This window comes from Peromyscus eremicus, chromosome 9 (assembly GCF_949786415.1).
Source record: "Peromyscus eremicus chromosome 9, PerEre_H2_v1, whole genome shotgun sequence".
NCBI lineage: Eukaryota > Metazoa > Chordata > Mammalia > Rodentia > Cricetidae > Peromyscus > Peromyscus eremicus.
The window spans coordinates 28,126,646-28,146,539 of record NC_081425.1 but is presented as its reverse complement, the minus strand read 5'-3'; positions in this window follow the sequence as shown (position 1 = coordinate 28,146,539).

Genomic DNA, 19,894 nt, shown 5'->3' with positions numbered 1-19,894 from the left:
CAGAGCACAAATTTCTCAATCTTTTATACGTTTGTATTTGTTCATGTTCAGTTTGTTTAATTTTTTCCAATAAAGGTTTGCTATATACCCCACATTGTTCTGGAATTTGGCATTTTCCTCCCACTGCCTCCCAAATCATTGGTGCATATGTGTGTGTGTGCACATACATATATGTATATGTGCGTGTATGTATGATTATATATGTGTGTATATATTGACATATACAGATCTTTCTGTATGGTGATATTTTATTTGTGCTCTAACAAATAAAGCTTGCCTGAAAATCAGGAGGAGGAGCTAGCCACTAGTTAACCATAAAGGTTTAGAGGTTTGGAGGTATGTACAGACAGACAGGAAGTGATAGAGCTGAGCTGAGAGAGGAAGTGATAAGGCAGAGTGGAGAGAAGCTCGCTGTCTTTCGTCAGAGGATTTCATAGGGGTAAGAACTAGTGGCTTGCTCTCTGCCTTTCTGATCTTTCAGCTTCTACCCCAATATCTGGCTGTGGGTTATTTATTAATAAGACCGTTTAGCAATTTGTCTTACATTTCTGTTTTAATCTTAATTTAAAATTTTATTTAGATATATACTTTTGTTCTCCTATACACTCAGAGTCTCATGTCTTTGAGTTTAGCTGATTAGAATTGACTGTGAAGCTGAGCGTGACCTTAAACTTCATATCCTCCTGCCTCTCCTACCCAAGTACTAGGATTATAGATGTATGAGCATTTTTTCAAATAACCTACAAAATTTTTGAAACCTGTGTGATATTGCTCAATACTTAGACCTGGCATATTTCCACATTTACCTTAAAGATTTGCTCATTAAACACAGAATTTTGTTTTGAGATATCGTTTTATACTGAGTGCTTCCAAGATGTTGAGTTCTCGGCTTTAATAAGTCTTTACGTGTCTCAGATGAGAGATTGATGAACTTTAAAAACCTTTAATTTAGTAATGTTTATGAATTATTCACTATCCTAGCCTATTGTTATTCAATTTTAATAATATAAAATAATTTATATTATTAAATAAGCCTTTGAAACTATCAATTTTGGTTTTTTTATTTGGGATTATCTAATCTTTCTCTCATTTTCTCATTTGCAAACAAGGTCTACTTGTACTTTCAGAGTTGATGAAGAAGTTCCTGTATGAAGCAGGCTCACCTCAAACTTGCAGTGATTATCCTATGTGTTTTGGTCCTGAGTGCTGAAATTATAAGATGTAACACCATCTTCGACTACTATTTGACCAACTTTATAAATTAAATGATGTTTCTTTGTGTGTTTTTTTTAATAATATAATATCTATATTAAAACACAAGTCACTGTAACCTGATTATCATCCTGACTGGGCCCCATGAAATTAAAGCAATATAAAGAAAAACCTGAAAGTTAGAATATGTTGAGTGAGCCTAGCTGTGAGAAGGAGATGGTGGAACAAAGACAGTGAGCTGCAGGAAATTAGGGTAGATATTATCTGATATAAGCTTTGTGTTGTGGACTATACCTAGCAAGCAAGTTTCAAATTAATGTTTTAATGTTTTCTATTGTTCTCGACTTTATACGTTTTATTTAGGAAGATACTTTTAAAATTTACATTTTGAAAATCTTTAAAATAATTTGCTAGTTCTTGAGTGATAATTATATTGAAATTCTACCAGTCAAATCCACTAATTATATCTTTCCATTTGGAATAAATTATTAAACTTATTTTATTCCTTGATAGTATTGCTGTGGGATAATTCTTTTGTACACCGGTTTGATAAAACACTGCTTGGCTAGTAGCCAGACAGGAAGTATAGGTGGGGCTACCAGACTAAAGGAATTCTGGGAAGAGGAAGAGCTGAGTCAGGAGTCACCAGCCAAACACAGAGGAAGCAAGATGTCAAGGCAGAACTGAAAATAGGTAACAAGCCATGTGGCTAAACAGAGATAAGAATTATGAGTTAATTTAAATGTAAGAACTAGTCAGTAATAAGCCTGAGATAATGGCTGAGCAATTATAATTAATATGAGCCTCTGTATATGTACTTGGGGGACATGAGTAGGAGAGATTTCTCCCGACTGCCTGGATACAGAAAAAATTCCTACTACATAGTATCATGGTTAAAAGTACATCTAGAAATTTTTATGAATTTTTAAGAGCTAGATTTTTAAAATTTATTTATTTATTAATAGTATTTACTTATTGGTATAGTACATATGTGTTAGTGAAGGTAGTATAATATGCATGATTTCAATGTTTATAGTATACCAACGGATTATATGATGTGAGTTATATGACGTGGATACATTTTATACATGTAAGATGTACATTTACCACATGTACAATATTTAACACCTATAGCCAGCTATATTTTTATATAAGATGACATAAGTTTATCATAAAGTAATCCAAAAGGATACACCATGAATAAAAGTAGTATTGAAAATTAAATGCAAAAAGCACATAATTTGATTTCTTATAAATAATTTTGTAACTTTCAAATATAGCTGTTTGGAAGTATGCATAATGTCACATTTTATGTATATATGACACAAAGACAACAAAATAATAATAATAATGATATGTATATAATAACAATTTACATGTAAATTTCTGATTTTTTATAGTGATCAGTGCTTATTTTCAAGAAAATTAAAGTAACATTTAAAATGAGATATTATCTCCTGTAGAACCTTAAAACAAGGCAAAGATCTATTATGAACTAGGAAATGTTTAGTGGGAGAAATGGTCTTTCCCATGGAAGAGTTCACCAGTTAGCTATCCAATACCAAATATACAGCCCTGAGACTGTACACATACAAGTAACATTATACAGAATGAGAAGGTTGTATTTATGAATGTAGGATACATATATGCATATGCATATATGCATTTCTTTCTATAATACTTAAAATTTTTATCATTATTAATATATTTTAATAAAATATCATTATATTGCTTCTCCCTTTTTTCTCTTCTTCCAATTATTCCAATATACCATGCCCTTACTATCTTAAACTGATGCTATCTCTGTCTTTGATTGTTATTTCTACAAAAACATAGATTATATGTATGCATTCTATGTAATATACAGTAAGAATATTTAGAACAAGAAATGCTTAAATAATTTCATATATAACTTAATATTAATCTGTAAATATTTACTAAACATTGCAATTATAAACTCAACTATGATTTCATCTCAGGACACAAAAATTTCATATAAGCATATCACCTACTTTATTTGCTTTCATTTCACATCTTATTATTGGAAATACGTAAATTTTGCATAATAGATGAGTTCTTTTTAATAGCTTGTGTTTAATATATTTTATACACCAGTTAATTATGGGTAGTTTCAATCTGAAAGCAACAAACTTGATTTTGTGAGGATCATCCAGCCAAATCAAAATAACATAAGTCAAAAAATCAGTAAATACACTTCAGGTATATTTCATTTTGCAAAATGTACCATAAAATAATGAGTACTTAATTTTTTTTCTTTTAAAGGGTTACAGGTTGCTAGAAATCAAACACAGTTGTTTATAATAATACAAATATAATTTTTTAGAAATATATAACATTACATTTTCCTCATATATGTCAAGGAATTTGATTCAAAGGCACCAAAATAGTAAGCACAATATACACATAATAGTAATTTAAAGGTAAGTTTCTGATTTTCGGACAGTGGTAGACATGTTCTAAACAATTGCCTATGTGTTACGCAGTTTATGCATACTTAAGTTTCACATTATGATTACCATCCACATTTTTTCATCCTCTCAGTAATGTAATTCTTCTAATATCCATTTAGGATTGTTGCATATCCTAGTGTAAGAATTGTTGTTAGGATATCTTTCTCTACTGGTGATTAAGCAGCACTGCTCATTAATTTTCTGTCAGCTTGAAATAAGCCACAGTCATCTTTGATGAGGTAACATTAACTGAGAAAAATGCCTCCTTCAGATTGGCCTGTGGTCAAGTTTTTGGAGCATTTTCTTGATTAATGATCGGTATAGGAGGTTCCAAGCCACCAAGGGAAATGGTTTGGGGTTGTATTAAAAAAGATGAGGGAGCTATAGGGGCAAAGAAACAAAGCAGCATTCTTCACTGGCCTCTGCCACAGATCTTGCCTTCAGGTTCCTGCCCCAAATTCCTTGGATGACTATTCATGATGGATGATAAGTTGTAAGATAAAGTAAAAAGTTTCCTCCCCCAGAAGCTTTTTGTCATAATGTTTTATCATATCTACGGGAAAGCAATCTAGGACAGTGCCCTTGGTGATATATTCTTTTCTAATTCTGTTAGCTTTATACCTTCAATATTTGATTCACATTATATGTAAAGATATTGGGAAGATAATACCAGTAATGTATAACTTTAATCACTGTTCAATGAAAAGATTAGTAATTGATGCATTCTTTCTTTTGTCCTGCAGTTTCAAAACCTTTTTAAAGTGGATCTTCTTGATCTGACTTGTAGGGATAGGATTAGTAATTCCAGCTCATGATGGAATTTTTAATGTCTTATGTTTGAAATAGGAAAGTATATTTTCTCTCGAACTCAATTTATGCAAACTCTACATGTAACTATCCTAAAATGATAGGAAATTTGATGACCATCTTAAAATCAAATAGAAACCACATAAATAATTGGATTTTTAATATTGTGGGTTATATAATTACATCATTTACCCCATCCATTTTCTTTCCGCAACCCTCCCATCTTGCTTCCTTTCAAACTAATGGCCCTTATATTTTGGTCATCATTTTATGTGTACACACACACACACACACACACACACACACACTGATACATTCATACAATCTGCTCAGTATAAATAATGTATAAATAAAATCTACCCAGTCTGCTGGGTAGCAGTAGCGCACACCTTTAATCCCAGCACTTGGGAGACAGAGCCAGATGGATCTCTGTGAGTTCAAGGCCAGCCTGGTCTACAGAGCAAGAGCTAGGACTCTCACCAAAACTACAGAGATAAACACTGTCTCAAAAAATAAACATTAACCATAATATATATTAACACCATATATATATATAAAATTCAAGATATAAAATTTCACCAACTAGAGTTATAAAATTTCTAGAATAATAGTCACAGATGAACATTTGTATAAATACCACATGCTTGAAAACATCTAATTACGTAGGCACTTTAACCATAGCATTTAGTAGTTAGAATCCACTGATACAGTTTTAAAAAAAAAATTAAAATTACTTTAAATTATAATCATTGCTAGATTACTAGGTATCATCTGAAACAGCTTAGTATGTAGCTATACTATAGACACTTAATAAACAGTAAATGATGACTTCTTAATTAATAATAGCAATCTTGTAAACTACAAAAACACATGTGCCTTTTTCCACCTTCGCATTTCCTGTTTCAGCTGTAAATTCATTCCAGCACTCACTAGAAACCCAACGGCCATGCCAACCATGAATCAGGTATACAGTTTTCACCCTTCCTCTCCTCCAATTCCAATCCCACTGCCTTATCTCCAGCTTTGTACAAGACCACCTGTTGTGGAATATTTGTGCAAAGGTGTATTTGCTGTGATTGGGGAATAAAAGCCTGAACAACCAACAGCTAAGCAGGAGGAATTTAAGTTCAGGGAAGAAAAAAAGAGAGATGCCAGGGAGAGTCAGGGGCCAGACAAACAGACTTGGATGAAGGGGGAAAGTAGGACATACAGAATGAAAAAAAAAAAAAAAAAGGTAAAAAGCCCCAAGGCAAAATGTAGATGAGTAGCAAGGGCTGAGTATCCATAATTAATAACAAATTTCCATGTGTCTTTTGAGAGCTCGTTGGTGGACCAAAGAAAATTCCAACTATTTCCACATAGGGCCTGAGAAAGCTAAAAAAAAAAAAAGTTACAGCTGCTTTAAAGAGGTGCTACTGTGCTGCAGAACACTTGAGGAGCTAACATGCAAGGCAGAAGGCAGAAACAGCAAGCTAAGTAAAAATGCATGCTACAGTACAAATATTTTAAATGCTGATGAGAAAAAGACAACTGCTGAGAGACAAGGGTTGTAAAAGGAACTGCTGAATTATAACAGCCTACATATTATAGGGATGTCTTAGCTTGAAATTGGAAATCAGAAAATGTATTGCATTGGGGGAGAGGTTATGCTTTTTTCCCCCCCACGGGAAATGAAAGGCTGTGGATTCCTTCTTACATGCCATCCTTTAATATGACATGGATAGAGGTTTGGTTATACAGTCCAAAGAAACATAAAGTTGATAGATGTCTTCTACCTGCTCAAACTTAAAACGAAAAATCATTTTTGCTGTCTTGTGTATAATGCAGTCCATACTCATGTTAATACACATATGTATGTTACCTTTAAAAGTTTGTGCATTTTCTGAGGAAGGGGATCAGACACCAAAGAAAAGTAGGTGGCTTAGGTGATCCAGCCTTTCAGAGTGACTCTGTTACAGTTTTCCTCAAAGTTCTGCATTGAGAACAACTTTAAAGTTTTGAGCTCAGATGTTCCAGTCTCACAGAATATTCTAGCCAGGACTTCAGATAAGCCTTGTACTTTCCCATTAAACAGAGACTGAACAATAAATACTACACCTAGTTTCCTTAGGATCTGACTATTATTTCAATTTTCTTTTGGTCCTGTGAGGATGCTGTCAACCCCAGAATACAAGAAGCACCAGAGAACATAACAACCATGTTCCCAAGGAACTGATACAGCTTATAAACACCTTCAGCAACATAGCAGGATACAAGATCAACTCAAAAAAATCAGTAGCCCTCCTATATACAATTGACAAAAAGGCTGAGAAGGAAATCAGAGATATATCACCCTTTACAATAGCCACAAATGATATAAAATACCTTGGGATAACTCTAACTAAGCAAGTGAAGGACCTATATGACAAGAACTTTAAGTCCCGGAAAAAAAGAAATTGAAGAAGATGTCAGAAAATGGAAGGATCTCCCATGCTTATGGATAGGCAGGACTAACATAGTAAAAATGGCAATCTTACCAAAAGCAATCTACAGATTCAATGTAATCTCCATCAAAATACCAACACAAATTTTCACAGACCTGGAAAGAATAATACTCAACTTCATATGGAGAAAACAAAAAACCCAGGATAGCCAAAAGTATCCTGTACAATAAAATAACCTCTGGAGGCATCACAATCCTTGACCTCAAGCTCTACTATAGAGCTACAGTAATAAAAACAGCTTGGTACTTGCATAATAACCAACATGTGGACCAATGGAATCAAATAGAAGACACTGACATTAATCCGCATACCTATGAACATATAATTTTTGACAAAGAAGCCAAAAGTGTACAATGAAAAAAAGAAAGCATCTTCAACAAATGGTGCTGGCAAAACTGGATGTCAACATGTAGAAGGCTACAAATAGATCTATATCTGTTGTTGTGCACAAAACAAGTCCAAGTGGATCAAAGACCTCAACATAAATCCAGTTACTCTGAACCTGATAGAAGAGAAAGTAGGAAGTAATCTTGAATGCATTGGCATAGGAGACCACTTCCTAAATATAACACCAGTAGCATAGACGCTGAGAGAAACAATCAATCAATGGGATCTCTTGAAACTGAGAAGCTTTTTTAGAGCAAAGGACACTGTCAACAAGACAAAGCGACAGCCTACAGAATGGGAAAAGATCTTCACAAACCCCACATCTAACAGAGGACTGATAACCAGAATATATAAAGAAGTCAAGAAATTTCATCAAAATGCCCAACAGTTCAGTTAAGAAATGGGCTATAGAACTAAACAGAGAATTCTTAACAGAGGAAGCTCAAATGGCTGAAAGGCATTTAAGGAATTCCACAACATCCCTAATCATCAGGGAAATACAAATCAAAACGACTCTGAGACACCACCTTATACCTGTCAGAATGACTAAGATAAAAAACACTGAAGACACCTTATGCTGGAGAGGATGTGGAGCAAGGGGAACTCTCCTCCCCTGTTGGTGGGAATGCAAGCTTGTACAGCTACTTTGGAAATCAATATGGTACTTTTTTGAGAATTGGGAATCAATCTCCCCCAAGACCCAGCTATACCACTCTTGCACTCTTGGGCATATAACCAAGGAATGCTCAATCATACCACAAGGGCACTTGCTCAGCTATGTTCATATCAGCATTGTTTGTAATAACCAGGACCTGAAAACAACCTAGATGCCCTTCAACTGATGAATGGACAAATAAAATGTGGTACATATACACATTGGAGTACTAGTCAGCAGAGAAAAACAATGACATCATGAGGTTTGCAGGCAAATGGATGGATCTAGAAAAAATCATCCTGAGTGAGGTAACCCAGACTCAGAAAGACAAACATGGTATGTACTCACTCATAGGAGGATACTAGATGTAAAGCAAAGGATAATCAGACTGCTACTCAGAACTCCAGGGAGGCTACCTAGAAAACAGGACCCTAAGAACTACACAGGGATTGCCCAATGACAGAGAAATGGATGAGATCTACATGAGCAAACTAGATGTGTGGAGGGGGAGCAGTAATGAAGAGCAAGGGTCGAGGGAGAGAGAGCTTAGGGGAGCGGGAGATCCCAGCTGGATCAAGAACAGAGAGGGACAACAAGGAAAAAGAGACCATGATAAATGAAGACCCCATGGGAATAGGAAGAAGCAAAGTGCTAGAGAGGTCCACAGAAATCTACAAAGATACCCCCACAATAGACTAATGGCAATGGTCGAGAGAAAGCCCAAAATGACCTACTCTGGTGATGGAATGGCCAAAAACCCTAACTGCCATGCTAGAAATCTCATCTAATGACTGATGGAAGCGGTTGCAGAGATCCACAGCCAGGCCCCAGGTGGAGCTCCAGGAATCCAATCGGTAAGAAAGAGGAGGGATTGTATGAGCAAGAACTGTTGAGACCAAGATTGGAAAAAGTACAGGGACAAACAGCCAAACTAGTTGAAACACATAAACTATGAACCAATAGCTGAGGAGCCTCCAACTGGATCAGGCCCTCTGGATAAGTAAGACAGTTGATTAATTTGAACTGTTTGGGAGGCACCCAGGCAGTGGGACCAGGACCTGTCCTTAGTGCATGAGCTAGGTGTTTGGAGCCTGGGGTCTATGCAGGGACACTTTGCTCAGCCTGGGAGGAGGGGACTGGACCTGCCTGGACTGAATCTACCAGGTTGAGCTGAATCCCCAGGGAAGTCCTTGCCCTGGAGGACATGGGAATGGGGGTGGGCTGGGAAGAGGATAAGGGCGAGGGGAGGAGGGAGGATAGGAGAATCTGTAGCTGATATGTGAAATTAAATCAAATTATAAAATAAAAAAGTGCAACATAGCTGAAACACAAGACAAGGACTTCAAAATAGCTATTATGAATATTCTCAAGGACCTTAAATGGAATATGAATAAATCTATTATTTAAATCTATGAATACACAAAGAAACAGTGGATTTAAATGAAATTAAATATTGGACTTGGTGGAGGTTTTTTCGGGGGTTCAACAGTGGAAGGCTTGACCTATGAAGTATGTGAATTGAGTGTGATTAGGGTACATCATATGAAATTCTCAAATTATTAATAAAATATTGTGTTGAGGAAATATTCAAGACATGAAAGTAAAACTGGAATTAATAAAAGTCAGTCTGAGAGATAACTAGAAATGAAAACTATTGCCTACATAGAACCTTCACCCTTGGGACTAGTCTTTATGGCACTGGAAGGCACTTCACCTGCTACCAAAAGAGAAAGTAAACACCAAACTTTGTAATCTACAATTGTAACCTCCCTTTAAGATTAGAGATGACAATTATAGAACAAAGCTAGTGGGAGTAATCATCCAATATCTGATTGAATTTAAGGCAAAGTTCATGAGATGGAAACCATCCCGTAAATGCTTGTGTGGCCAATATTCTGAGACTAACCAGATGAGCCAGGTAACTAGAGAAAACCCTAATAATTACTACTAATTGTATAAAGGAATTTATCCATAAAATGGCTTCTCTTGACATTCTTCTGTACTCATATTTCAGTGTCTTGCTCAGTTATCATCAGAGAACTTTCACCCTTCAGTAGATGAGAACAAATACAGAGACCAACATTTGAACACTATGCAGAGAATGGGAAGCCTTGTAACACACAGTCATAAATAAGAGTCTCTGTTAAATTATTCCCCTTCAGGAGTTGGGGAATTCTGGAGAAGTAGAGGCACAAAGACTGTAAGAGCCAGAGAGGATTGGGAACACCAAAGAAACAACTCCCTTTAAACAGAGCAGTATTGACACACATTTGAACACACAGAGACTTTGGCAGCATGCACAGAGCCTGAATAGGTCTGAGGCAGGCGTGATCTCAGCTCTGAAAGATGTGGTGATCTCATCACTAATCCAGAAGTTATCTCCAATTGATAGACACTAGAAAATGAAAACCTAGTTCTCTCTAAAGGAGTCTCAGAGGGCATACAAACCACACTTAACCTACATCCCCTACTCTCCATTCCTCACCCCTCATCCTCAGTTTACTCATGGAGATCTCATCTATTTCCCCTTCCCAGGGCAATCCATTCATCCCTCTTTGGGTCCTCCTTGTTAGCTAGCTTCTCTAGAGCTGTAGGTTATAGTCGGGTTATCCTTTGCTTTACATCTAGTATCCACTTATGAGTGAGTACATACCATGTTTGTCCTTTTGAGTCTGGGTTACCTCACTCAGGGTATTTTCTAGTTCCATCCATTTGGTGGAAAATTTCATGATGTCATTGTTTTTCACTGCTGAGTAGTACTCCATTGTGTATATGTGCCTCTGTGGAGTGGGAGAGCAATGAAAGAAATACCATCATAGATGGAGACATCATGAGGATAGGGAGAAACCAAGTGCTAGGGAGGTTCCCTGAAATCCCCAAGGATGATCCCAGCTTAGACTAGCAATAGTAGAGAGGGTACCTAAACTGGCTTACCCCAGTAATCACATCAGTGAATGCCCTAACTGGCATCATAGAGCCTTTCTCCAGTAACTGATGGAAGCAGATGCAGAGATCTACAGCCAAACACCAGGCCCAGCTCCAGGAGTCCAGTTGAAGAGAAAGAAGAGGGATTCTATGAGCAAGGGGCATCAAGATCATGATGGGGAAACCTGCAGAGACAACCAAACCAAGCTGGTGGGAGTTCATGAAATTATATCAACAGCTGTGGAGACTGCTTGGGACTGGACTAGGTCATCTCCATAGCAAGACAGTTGTATAGCATGATCTGCTTAAGGGACCCCCTGGCAGTAGGATCAGAGTCCATCCCTGGTGAATGAGCAGGCCTTTTGGAGCCCACTTCTATGATGGGACACCTAGCACAGCCTTGAGGCATGAGGAGGGGCTTGGACCTGCCTCTACTAAATGCACCTCCCAATGGAAGGTCTTACCTTTTTATAGGAGGGAGTAGGGGGTCGGTTGGGAAGGGGAAGCTGGAAGGTCAGGAAGAGGGAAGAGGGGGTTCTTTGGTATGTAAAATGATTAAGAAAAATTTTCTTAATAAAAAAAAACAGTAAAACACACACACACACACACACACACACACACACACACACACACACATACACACACATGCACACACTATAGGTTACACTGCATGCCCAGCAGTAGATGGCCAACAGTAAATAAACTTAATTGCATCTCTGTTGGTTCTTTATCTCACAAGGTTTTTGCCTGTCCCCTTCCCCAGGTTCTTTGTGTATATATTATGGCTTTCCATTTTGTAGTTTTAGAAGATAGCTGTGTTTATGAATGCATATCTCTGCATCTATATATATTTCCCTTGCTTTGGTTGGAGGGTATATTTTTTCTTCTATTTGTTTGGTCCTATTGTGGTATGTTGTCTTTGTTTTATCTTATTTTATTTTATTATTCTTTAGATGTCTCTTAGTTTTCTAAAGAGGGACAAAATGGTATGGATTCATATGGACGGGGATGCTGTGGAGATTCTGGGAGAGATTGTGGTAGGAGTAACTATAATCATCTATTTTTAATAAAACGAATGAAAAAGTAAAACAATTTTGGAATTGGAATCCACTAGTGAAACTGACTGACATGAAATTGTGTACAAATATTGATGAAATTTAAATTACATTTTTCAACTTTTTTCTTATTATGATATAACATAATCATATAATTTAATCATTTCCTTTCCTCTCTAAAAACACACCCATATACTCCTCCTTACCATTTTTCTAATTTGTGGCTTGTTTTCATTAATTGTTCTTGCATACTCATGGTTGGCTAAGAGATTTAAAGAAAACACATGAGAAACTTACTACTCACTGTGACCACAATGAGAAATGAAGTCCATTTATCTCTGACAAATATTTGTGACATATGATACGTAATATAATATGTTATAAAACTAAAATAATTTCCTACTAAAAAGACTTTGTTATTGTCAAAAAAGAAACATAAATACTAAGTGTCACAAAGTAACTGGATGTTCTACTCAGATATGCTGTCAGTATGGCTCTTGACCTAATTGCAGGGACTTGTAGTCTCAGTTGAATAATTGACCTAGCTAGTTGAATCCAGGATGCCCTTTATGAGTCTGCTGAGGTCAGTCCATTTTGGCATCATTTCTGGCTTCCGTTTTCTACCTTTATTCCATGACACTTAAATCTTTCCTCTGTCTCTAAAGTGCATACTGTGGGATGAATCACTTTAACAGCACATCACTCTAACCTCTATTTCTTTTCCATCATTTGATATTGTGCCTATATTAGTTTCCCATGCTTGATCCAAAATAAAGTCACTAATTTGTAGTCAGGTGATTGGTAGTTTGCACTGCACATCAAAGCTACTCCTTCTTTGTATCTAACACATTAATGGATCCTGAAGAATTAAAACACAAGTATCTCTGAGAAGCCTTCATGTCACTAGGTGTCTTCCATACTGCATTATCACAAAGGAATCCAACTTCAGCTGTGGAAAGAAACACTTTTACATTTGTGTTCCATTTGATAGATTTTTAATATATTTGCACTCAACCAATCTGTGAACTGTTGTAATTACAGACCAATGGGACATCAATGCAATCAAACTTTTCTAAGAAAGATGAATGTTTTTAGCTAGATATATGATTTTCTAAATACAGAGAGGCAGGTAGGGAGAAAGACAGAAAGAAACACACACACACACACACACACACACACACACACACCTTTATATATATATATGCTCTCAGAACTAGTACCTGAATTGCTTGCATAGTTCTTTGAATGTAGATTTAACATGAAAAAACAAATACATTGTTGCTAACCAAATTCTCTAATAGTATTCTTGTTATTGTTAAATTTTGTATTTTAGGAGATTACTGTCCTCTGCTTCGAACAAATCACTTTAGTGTTATGGTATTTCATCAATTTGTAGACATAAAACTGTGGGTATTACTGTGAACCTACCAGAGAACAATCACCTGGGTCATGGAGGTGATCCAATTAAGTCCTAGAAAGAAACAGATCCTGGAAGTGGTATTATTAGCACTCAGATAAGGATGAAAACTAGTGAAAATCAGTTGTATAATTTAATAATAATGGTATTTGGCTTTAACTTTTTTTCAGATTAAAGTGTGTTATTATCTTTCAAATTGTGTACATTTAAGACACAGATAACACATAATTCCTATTTATAAGGCTTAAAGTTTTTACTTCTATTTAATAATTTTAAATAATAATCCAGAGCTGATTAATAATGATTGATTATTGAATTAATCAACAATCAAATAATGATCGAGAATATATATCCATATACTATAATATGCAATAACACATACGTAAGAACCACAGATGAAAGCAAATGTTGTGTTTTATACAATAGCACATAAACAATGTGACATACCTCTTAAGATTGTGTGAAAAGAAAGAATTAACTTAAAAGATCTTTAGCAAACATTTATGACATTTTAACAACAGTGTTAATGTAGTTTCAGAGGTTGAAACACTATTGTAACTAAAATATTGTTTAAAGATATGTCACTTTTAAATTCATGTTTTTCATTTAAATGGAAAATATTTTAGTTCCTCTAATTATATCTACTGCAAGTCCATTGGAGAATTGTCATGTTGTGTAACCCATTTTTGTATAATCTCATTTCTGTTCAGTCAATCCTATTTAAACTGAAAAAGTGATAGAGATTTATTCCCCAAATAAAACTGCCCTTCTCAAAATAAACTTTTCTATTGTATGCAAATTTATCTTTCAAATAGATGCAATGTAGAATTTTAACTACCTAAAATGATTATTCAGCCGGGCGGTGGTGGCGCACGCCTTTAATCCCAGCACTCGGGAGGCAGAGGCAGGCGGATCTCTGTGAGTTCGAGGCCAGCCTGGGCTACCAAGTGAGTTCCAGGAAAGGCACAAAGCTACATGGAGAAACCCTGTCTCAAAAACCAAAAAAAAAAAAAAAAAAAAATCTCAAAAAAAAAAAAAGATTATTCACATCCATCTTTTAGTGCAAGTCTGCTTCAATAGTTTCAGTCTTTTAAGGTCATATGAATTGCCTTAGTGTATTTTATCAATAATATTTTTCAAAAGAAACCTTCATGTATAAGTCCTATAATAATATTAAGCATATGTAAAATTGTTTTCTGTTCCTTGATGTCATAATTATATTATGAAACAATCATATTTTAACAAAATATATTAACTAATTTGTGGAATATACTATACAAATCAATTTATTTAAGCTTCAAAAATATTATGTACATATCTTTAATATGTCTTTTCATATTAAATATCTTTAGGTCTCAATTTCTAGTAAATTAAATATATATATACCTTTAATATGTATTTACATATTAAATATTTTAAATAGTTCTCACTTTCCAGTAAATTTTAATTGAAACAAAAACAAATATTGAACAAAGGAAAGACTGATAGAAAATAAAGTAAGTCATAACACCTATAAATAACATCTTTACAAAGTGCTATCTCAGTAAAATCAGGTGTTAGTTTGTACAGATTAGTTTTGAACATTAACTATTCTTTTTAATTTTTATTGTGTACATATATGTGCATTGCGTGTATTTGTGAGTATGCATGTGTGAAGCCCATAAAACCAATTTGGTAGAGCCATTTCTCACTTCTACTTTTCTGTGATTGCTGGGTGTTGAATTCAGGTCACTAGTCTTTTCTGGAAAATACCATTCCTTGCCATTCCTGCCTGCTGGCCCTTTACCTTTAGTTCCCTGTGTATTCATTAATGTGGCAGAAGACTTCACATTTCAAGAGTTTAAAATGTACCTATAGAACAGGAAAATACACACCGTTTCTACCAGTGTTTAGCAATAATTAACACTACACACACAATACCATTAACTTGTTCGTAAGTACACTTGACAGAAATATTTTCCCTCGTGAACCTGAGTGAAAATTGAAATTTAAAAATAAACTTCATTGAGTTGTAATATTTCAGAAACTCTTTCTATCTGTGGTGAAAATACAAGAATACATGAAATTTTCTAACTTTTTTTTTTCCTGCAAAGACCGTGTCTAAGAACTGATTGTTGATTGACGAGCCATTAATCAAAGAGACTAGGCTTTCTGGCTGTCAAATGCACAGTTTGCCTGGGGAAAGATGCTGGATCTGTTGTTTAAATGCCATCTGCAAAATGTGTGCTGAGCACACCTAAAAGAAAAGCCTGTGACTTTGCTAAGTTTACAGAATACATCTTCTGAAAGGTTTTGTGGCTGCTTGCCAGTTTACTTTAAATAATTGTATTAGGAGGTCCAAATTTGCTCTGAGACTTCCCTTCATACAGGCTGGAATAGAAGTGGTAAAGTGAGAGAGCTAACACTTTCACCTCATATTTCTGAGAGTTGATGTTATCAAACTATGTCTAAATACAGCCTTATACTTTGCCTAATTAATTTTAATTGTATTGGTCAACAAGAGAAGTTCAATACTTCACTGGTAGATTGAAGTGAACTAAACCTGTCAATGGTTTTTAAAAAAATGAAGAGGGTAGCTGTTCAATATTTACTTTTGCTGGTGAAGGTCATAGAACTTTTGAAATGTGAACATTCAAGCATAAAAACTAAAATCAAGCCTGTATCTATTCTTTGCTTTCAATTCTTCTACCCTAGTTGGTATTAGCTATGATTACATGATTATATCAAGGAAGCAGCTCAGCTTCATAATTCCCATGTATTTGTGAAAGTCAAAAAGTCTTAATTGTTTCTTATTTCTGTGTGGTCAGCAAATAATTCAATAATAATTATAATCATAATCATAATAACAAGTAATTAGTGAACATACCTTTATAACAGTCATTCTCAACCTGTGGGTCTTGACCTCTTTGTGGTCGAATGACCCTTTCATATGATTACCTAAGACCATCGGAACACAGATATTTATATCATGATTCATAACGGTAGAAAAATTACAGAGATGAAGTAACAACAAAAATAATCATGTTTAGGGGTCACCACCGCATGAGGAACTCTCTTGAACTGAATTAAGATGGTTGAAAACCATTGATTTATAACGTTTCATCTCCTCTATTTTGTTTGGCAACATGATCTCTTAGGAAAATTGCTCCAAATGAAAGCATACTCAGATTCATCCCTCACGATCCTTAAATTTCTCATATTCTCTACTGCCTAAGATCACATGCCCTTATTTACATAGAAATTGGTTTTACAAGTTAAAATTATCATCTCATAAATTCACTCATTTTCATACTTTTAATAATGTAATGCATCCAATCATTCTCCTCCTAATTAAAGTAAAATATTCAGCTTACGGTATTCAAACAAAACAGACAAAGGGCATTAAAAACTAAGAGGAACAAAGAGAAGTTTTAGATTACTTCCTTTGCCTCTATTTTCATGTCTCCTGACAACTTTGGGATTCAAGCAAACAGCAAGCCGCAGTGACGATGATCTCCATTTGCTCAGTTCAGTCAAACATTCTGAGAAGGCAGGGAATTTCTGTATTTCTTAGTTTGCAAATATTCCAAGAGGATAAGTGTTTTTTATGTGAAGTCATATATTATGAGTTTACCTCCAAAAGTTTGTTTACCTACTAGATTTTCAAACATAATTTATTTTGTGGGGCTTGGGGTATATATATATGCACATAGGTGAGCTCAGTGCCTCTGGGCTGGGCTCTTCAGATGTTAAGAAAGCATGTGCTTATAAACTCATTCACTTTCTAAGCAGGAAATAAGTCCTTTCAGTCCCAGAGTATCCCTTGTGGTTAGTGGCCCCTCCATCTTCAAATGGATAGAATAGCATAGAGTGAGCACCACTTGATTCTGTGACTTTCCTCATTGCTTTTTACTTTTATTGTACAAGCTGAAGATGGTCTTTGAAATCAAGACTCATGTCTTGATTAGGGTTAGGCCCATTTGGAGGGCCTAGTATACTTTTCTGTTCTAAATGTCCTGTTGTATGTAACACTCCACTGTTTCTCTGTAAGGCAATATGTTTATAAGTTACCATGACTAAGCCATGAACAACATTGAAGAGTGATGAAGTAATTCTGCTTTGTGCAGCTTCCTAAATAGATATTTTCTACACAGTTTAAACAACATCCTGCAGTGGAAATTTTTATTTACTGGTTCAACTCTATTTTTTTTATTTCTGGCGATTTCTTATGGCTTTGAGATATTTTGCCATTAGAATGTTTATATATTCACTAACACATTTACAGTAACTAGTATTGTGAGCACTCCTCAGAAGTTGAAAGCAATAAAGACCTTTTTTAAACAATTGTCATTTTTAATGTAATTTGTACTAAAGCCTTAAAATTTCTCACATAACTTCTATAGTACATTAAAATTCATTTATATTGATACCCTTACTCTTGATATTTATCCTTTATACTGTATGAGAACATCACTTAAGTTGCTTTTAATATGAGGAGCCTCATCTCTAACTTCGTAGCACACTTCATGATCTGCTATTGATGCTCTATGCAATCCTTTTCTATTTCATTATTTTTAGGATTTTGAGTTAACTTTTAAAGTCAAAAGAAACTTCAAACCTCCCTTCTTCATGCTTGTTCTCAGGGAGAAAATCAGTTTATAGATACCTAGACAGTTTTGGTCCTTAAGCATGAAGAAAAAAGGAACATACACGATTTAGCAATCTGATCTCCCAATAAAACATTTTATCTCTCTCAACTAATACCTGGAGCTTAAGGGGACTGAAACATGGTTTTGATTATAAAGCAGTGCAAAGTCACAGTGCAACAAGAATCTAATCCAGAAACAGGAAATATGAGGAGGGGAAGGTTTCAGGCCATCCTGCTATGAGCCACATGGGGAAAATCTCTGCTTTATAAGTTCCTCTTTCTTATCCTGAACTGTTTCTGTCAAATTCATGTCTAATATGGAAAAGTCCATATCAGCTGTATAAAACAGATATAGGAAAAATCCTGGTAACAGAAACTCTAGCAAAATGTATTTGAGCCAAGATCACTAAACTAAGTTAAAATAGTCCCTGCTCACATGGAGTAATTTATACTTTGTAGCATTTACTTACTTATATATTTTATGGGAAGGAATTTTAATTGTATATATTTTTTAGAACTGACTTTAATCATAAACATTCTATCTCTCATTGCACCATCCATTTGTTTTTTTAAAAGAATACAGAATTAAAATAATTTTTAAAAGTCTTTAGTGAGTCCAGGATTGTTGACAAACCCGTACCTTTAATCTCAATACTTGAAAAGGTAGGTTGATCTCTGTGAGTTCAAAGACAACTTGGTATAGAGAATAAGTTACAGACCAGCCAGGGATATATAGTGAGACATGATCTAAGAAACAAAAACAAGCAAACAAACAAATAAACAAAAAAGCAGCTTCACCAAATGATAATCTTTAAATATCTTCCATGGTTTTAGATCTTTTGAAGGCTCCAAAAATGTTGTCTGGAAAGCACAATATCTCTTTAATTCCAGAGTTTTGCTTTTCTGTTAAGTGAAATATGATCTATTGTTTTGTTCCCTATCCCCTTTCATGTAGAATATTTCTTTGAACTTAGGAAATTTTGCAGATGTTTGTAATAAAATGTGATTTTTAGATTATGCCCATGGCATATTTACCTAGAAAGAAGATTGATCTGTTTCTAACCATAAGAGAAATGTGCATCAATTATACAGTTTGATGTACAAGTGCTAAGGGTGTCCCACAAACAAGAACATTGATATGTAACTCACTTTGGAACAATGGAGTACGATGATTACTGTTGCTGTGTTAAATTAGTAAATCATATATTAGAAGCATTCAACCAAATTTTAAACAGGTTCCTAAATGGTAACTATGTGCTAACATACATATAGAGAAACCCAGGATGCCACAGATACAAAAGCCATTTGCATATTCACTTCCTGGCTATTCTCAAGGTTTTAAACAGGTTCCTAAATGGTAACTATGTGCTAACATACATATAGAGAAACCCAGGATGCCACAGATACAAAAGCCATTTGCATATTCACTTCCTGGCTATTCTCAAGGTTACCAATCATATATTCATAGGCTATTTTCCATACTGGAGATAAATGAATAACAAACTCTATCATTTTTGTTTGTTTGTTTCACAGAGTAGTAGCCAATATATACCTTGCTTCCATGAATCAAATTCTTTAAATTACTGGTAGAATAATAACAAAAGTAACCACAGAAAATAGGAAGATTGACTGTCTGTGAATGAGAATATAAAAAATATATATCTGCAGTATAGGAAGAGTAGATAAAATTATGTATTTGAAATTCTATTTTGCTGTGGTAAGAGATTTACCATTTTGGAAGAAGGAGGGAACTGTATACAACCCATCATGTGCTGACAAGTTTGGTAGGAACTGGTACCATAGAAAATAGTTTATGTCTTCCTTCACAATTTAGGCACCTTCTGTTTTTGCCTTA